The sequence below is a fragment of the Staurois parvus genome, unplaced genomic scaffold (genome assembly GCF_062004578.1).
Source record: "Staurois parvus isolate SC_StPar_1 unplaced genomic scaffold, SC_StPar_1.0 ptg001787l, whole genome shotgun sequence".
NCBI classification, from domain to species: domain Eukaryota; kingdom Metazoa; phylum Chordata; class Amphibia; order Anura; family Ranidae; genus Staurois; species Staurois parvus.
The window spans coordinates 1306501-1312500 of NW_028319583.1; the positions used below are offsets into that span (position 1 = coordinate 1306501).

A 6000-nucleotide genomic window follows, 5' to 3' on the forward strand; every position below is an offset into this window, starting at 1 on the left:
CTGCACTGATGGACACTGAAACATGGCACTGATAGGCGGCACTGACTGCCACTGATTGGCATTGATAGGTGGCACTGACTGGCACTGATGGGTGACGCTGAAAGGCAGCTCAGATGGGCACTGATATGTGGCATTGATGTGGCACTGACACGAGGCACTGATGAGCACTGACACAAGGTACTGATGGACACTGACAGGTGGCACTACTGGAGCTACACTGATCATCAGGGCACACTGATTATCAGTGCCCTGATGATCAGTGTACATGTCCCCTCCGCGGAAAGCAGATTACCGGCTCTCCCCTCCTCTCGAGCTGTCACGCTGACCGGCATTTCCCTGTTTACATGTGATCAGCTGTGATTGGACACAGCTGATCACATGACCGAGCCGACATCTTCGGCTTTTTCTGTGATCGGTGATCCGCTGTGTCCGAGGGACACAGCGCACCACCGATTGCCGCGCTGCGCGCTCCCTGAGCCGCGCATGCGCGGTGAGAATGGGAGGACGTCATATGATGTCCTCCCAGAACAAGAGAACCACCTTGCGTCCGTCATATTACTATATGGCGGGCGGGAGGTGGTTAAAAAAGTATATAATATACCACCTAAACTATTAAAAAAATACAAACATTGTGCTGTGCTAGCAAAGTGAAATGTGCAAAATGCATGTGCTCTTGATGATATACTTGACGAAACGCACTTAGGGCGGAGCTGGAAATCGAAGTGCTACCACGCATGTGCAACCACCATCCGGATTCTGGGGATTGAAGTTTATGTATGCCTATTTTCTCCTAGGAGTTTGGAAGCGTTTTTAAACGGTCTTACTGCAGTTTGGTCTTTTTTTTTGTGTATCGACAGTTATATATTTCAGGCTGTACAGTATACATTTACTATGTCACGTGCTTAAAGAAGCCGTTCAATTGCCACATTAAAAATGATCAAAGAAGGGTTAATAGGAGCTGACATGTAGGATGTCCCAGTCTGCAACCCTTCAGTTGCTAAAAAACATTCACTTGACACATTCTCAACCGCAACTGCGGGATGGTTTAACGGAACTTTTTTGGTGGCCTGTGCCCACAGCAAGTAACCAAAGCAACCACACAATATTGTGAAAACACAGAGCGCATAGACAGAGTAACATTCGGGGATTGCCCCGTGTCTGGCCACAACACATCCTGTGCTAACAAGTCACCTTTATAAATCCTCCCTTGTGCCAGAATCACGAGATACCACCGGGTGATTATTCATGAACGGACCCGTCCCAATCCTGAGACATACATCTGCATGCTCGTAAAGAAGATATACTGAGCATCATTGACCACACTGTCTGAATTAAAGGACTACTAAAAAAAAATACTTTCCAAACTCTCATAAACTGGTTAAGAGAGCTATAAAAAGGGACAACTGAAATCAGAAAGCAGTAATGAAAAAAACACTAAATGTAAGTAATGTTATTTAATTACCAGTTATATGCGTTTTATGCAATATCTTTTAAAAAAGAACTCTGGAACAGGCAAAAAAAAAAAATCACCCATTAGTACAATCCGCTATACAAAACACTTAACAGTTTATAAAATAAAGAATATTATTAAATAAAGAATATTATTATTATACTACAGGATTTATATATTATTATTATACAGGATTTATATATTATTATTATACAGGATTTATATATTATTATTATACAAGATTTATATATTATTATTATACAGGATTTATATATTATTATTATTATTATACAGGATTTATATATTATTATTATTATACAGGATTTATATATTATTATTATACAGGATTTATATATTATTATTATTATTATACAGGATTTATATATTATTATTATTATTATACAGGATTTATATATTATTATTATTATTATTATACAGGATTTATATATTATTATTATTATTATTATACAGGATTTATATTATTATACAGGATTTATATATTATTATTATACAGGATTTATATATTATTATTATTATTATACAGGATTTATATATTGTTATTATACAGGATTTATATATTATTATTATTATACAGGATTTATGGCGCCAACAGTTTGCTCAGTGCTTTACAATATAACGGGAGACAATACAGCAACAATACAGTTCAATACAAGAGGGATAGGAAAGCCCTGATCCTCAGAGCTTACAATCAAGGATCTTTACCATTTAGGAGAAAAGTCTAATTGAATTTTCATGACCCCCATCTCTGGAATTCAAAAAATAACAGCATCTGCTCTGCCAAGGAGGAGGTGTAACAGCAGGGCTTACATCATATTCTCTCCTCCCTGTCTGCAGTAAAAGGAAACTACAGTTCCCATCAACCACGGGGAATTGCAGTGAATGTGGGCGGGTACACTAGGCCTGTACATGTTGAATGTGTCAGTCTCAGTCTGTCCACCACTGCAGGTTGGTCTGATTGACATCACTGCTCCATGGAGAAAGATTTACAGAAGGGATGTGCTGGGGGAATAGGAGGCACAGCAGCCACTGGTCTTACAAACCGGAAACCAAAGAGAATTAACTGTCTGATTTGAAAATCAATAATCTATTTCAGAGCAACTACTGACTGAACCAGAAGACGGATGACATTCAGTGAAGGTAAGAAATCAGCAACAAGGACAAGTAAAGAGGTTTTTGCCTGGAGTTCTGCTTTAAAACATCCTTGACTTGAATATTATATGAGGCCTATTGGCGACACCTGGGGTCCCCTATACCTGTTAAGTTGACAACCAGTGCATTGCAAAACAAAGACTGGAGCTCACTGATGCCAGGGGTGTAAAAGGCTTCTTGCAGTTGTAAATCTCAGATATGAAATATAAACAAAGCATATCCTTTTATAGTGTGTACTTGTCTCAGTCCAGAGATATTTCTGTCTGCTGCCTCCTTCCTCTGCTATCAGCATGAATCACTTCTGACAAGTTTTCCTGACACCAAGAGAAAAAAGGTGACAGGGGAGGGCCTCAAGCAGATTGACAGCCTCACCTCTGTTCCAGTGTGGTGTAATTTCAGCTCTCTGCCCCTTTTTTCTGGACTGTCAGACAAGCTTTATAAATTCTGCACTTTGAATGCAGATAAACAGGTCCAACTTATGTAGGAGGATGTGTTTAATCTCTGTGCAACACTTGAGGCCGGTCACTTCACTGGGTATATGTAAGCGCTTACAGCCACTTTAAAATGAATGTAAACACTTAAAACCTCTCTTATTTGCTCCACTTTGGACTGTTATATAGACCATTGAAATTATTTTGAATCTTTTTTTATAAATGAAAAAATACCTGTTGAGTTTGCCAAACGTTGCTAACTTCTTGCACTCCCTACCTCTGCACAAGGAGGGGTTAATGGTGAAAAAGGAGGGGGGAGAGGTCTGTGTTCCTTGTAATTCATCAGAAATGAAGTAGGCAGGGCTGACACCACATGCTTAGGAATTTTGAGCAGTGTTGTCATGTCGAAGAAGGTGTTAGGAGCACACTATACTTCTGGGACATCAACAGTTTCTTCTTCATGTACCAGCAGTGTGTTCAGTGGGATAAAACCTAGGGAAACGTGCATGTAGGGCAGCACAGTAGCTAAGTGGTTAGCTCTTCCGCCTGGCAGTACTAGGGTTGCAGGTTCGAAACCCAACCACGGCACCACCTGCCTTGCATGTTCTCCCTGTGCCTGCGTGGGTTTCCTCACACATTCCAAAGACATGCTGGTAAGTTAATTGGCTCCTTTCTAAATTGTCCCTAGTATGTGTATGTATGAATGTGAGTTAGGGACCTTAGATTGTACGCCCCTTGAGGGTTAGGGACCTTAGATTGTACGCCCCTTGAGGGTTAGGGACCTTAGATTGTACGCCCCTTGAGGGTTAGGGACCTTAGATTGTACGCCCCTTGAGGGTTAGGGACCTTAGATTGTACGCCCCTTGAGGGTTAGGGACCTTAGATTGTACGCCCCTTGAGGGTCAGGGACCTTAGATTGTACGCCCCTTGAGGGTCAGGGACCTTAGATTGTACGCCCCTTGAGGGTCAGGGACCTTAGATTGTACGCCCCTTGAGGGTCAGGGACCTTAGATTGTACGCCCCTTGAGGGTCAGGGACCTTAGATTGTACGCCCCTTGAGGGTCAGGGACCTTAGATTGTACGCCCCTTGAGGGTCAGGGACCTTAGATTGTACGCCCCTTGAGGGTCAGGGACCTTAGATTGTACGCCCCTTGAGGGTTAGGGACCTTAGATTGTACGCCCCTTGAGGGTTAGGGACTGATGTGAATGTACAATATATATATGTAAAGTGCTGCGTAAATTGACGGCGATATACAAGTACCTGAAATAAATAAAGGTATCTTTGAGATTTATTAAAGTTTTTTTGGGTTTTTTTGTCTCAACATACACTTTAATCTCTGCATGGACAGGAGCTGAGGCTCTCCGTACAGCCTGGGCTTAGAACCCAAGAAGGTTCCACAGGGACATGGTCACAAAACCTGGCTCCTCAGCAACAGACAAATGTAAAACTGCCAGGTAAGTCACCTCGAACCTTGTTCCCAATGCCTAGTTCTCCATCTGAAGAAAGCCAAAGGGTGCCTTTAACCCAGTACAGCTAAACATGGTGGAGGACCTGTTGATGTTACTGAAAACTACCATGTGGGAGTCATTAGGTCTGATGGTTTCTCTTCATGGCGGTATAACTACCAGGGAGTAGGAGGCCATTTATAGGACAAGGTCACGCTATGGTGCGAATATGGTCTCCTAACGATCTTCCCATATTCTAGGATGATCATGCCTACATACAGAATGCGGAACAAATTCGAGAGAGACTTCCACAAGACTAAGATGAAGTCAAAAAGAGTCAAACACCTTCCACTGCCTCTCAAATCACCAGATGTAACCTCCTCCGAGTCTACGAGAGGAAAAGAAAATGTGAAGGGCATTTCGGCCCAAGTCAGTGAACTAGAGGCTTTTCATCTTCAAAGGAAAATAAATTTGTATTTTCCACACTCACCCTCTCTGCGTAACAATTGCTGAAATAAGATATCAGCCATACAATGAGGTTGATTGACTAAAACTGGAGTGTGCAAAATCTGGTGCAGATGTTCATGGTAGCCAATCAGCTTCCAGGTTTTATTCTCAAAGCCTTATGCCAGCCAAACTCAACCAATTTTTTGTCCGAAAATCAGACCTAAGAATAATCGGCTGATTTTCGCTCTGTTAGTGGGTCAATGGCACCGGCCAATTCTCGTGGTTCCTCCCCTTTTCAGCGATTGGGCATGTTGGAAGTTTTCGACTCAATGATGGTCAAATTGTACGATCGTTTTTCCAAAAAGAATATGTGCATGACCCGTGACCTGGAAGGAACAGAAGTTTTGCCTGTTATATGGGGTGAACTTTATGACTTGGACGGCCAATTTTCGAAGTCATTGATAGCACCATCGGATTACCGAGCGAACGTTTTCGATTTTCAGACGAAAAATTTTTGGAATTTGACCCATGTATGGCCTGCATAATTGAACAAGCTGAAATTAGAAGCTGATTGGCTACCATGCACAGCTGCACCAGATTTTGCATTCTCCGGTTTTAGTAAATCAACCCCAATGAGTGCATTGGTTTTCAATGAGTCAACTCACTCACAGGCTAGAATGTGATAAGGAGCAGTAAAACACAACTGTTGTGTAGCCCAGCAAACCAAAAAGAGGAGTCTGTGTATGTAACAAGTAATTATGGTTGCCACCAAAAACATGTAATGACAACATTAGACATAAGAGCACATCCATCCCAGTGTGGTCAGTTTTCTGGCTGCTAGTAGAACAGTCGGCATGTCCTCTATTGGCCAAGACTGCAGATACGCCTCCCTGCAGTCATCCACTGAGATAAGTGTACTGCTGTTTCACCTCCCCCATCTCTCTAAGCCCCTAGTACAGCTGAAAATAGAGGGTATATGATCACTTTTGGTCTGTTTACATTCAACTGCCCATAGAAGAAAGCTGGCTGTGTCCATGTCTGTTCTGTATATCCCTG

At 42.0% G+C, this 6000-nt stretch overlaps 1 protein-coding gene across 1 annotated transcript in view; it reads right to left on the minus strand.

Annotated features, from left to right (window-relative positions):
* The window catches only part of LOC149434285 (protein MTSS 1-like), a 234247-nt gene that overhangs the window by 117080 nt on the left and 111167 nt on the right, over window positions 1-6000 (minus strand). The window lies entirely within an intron of this gene.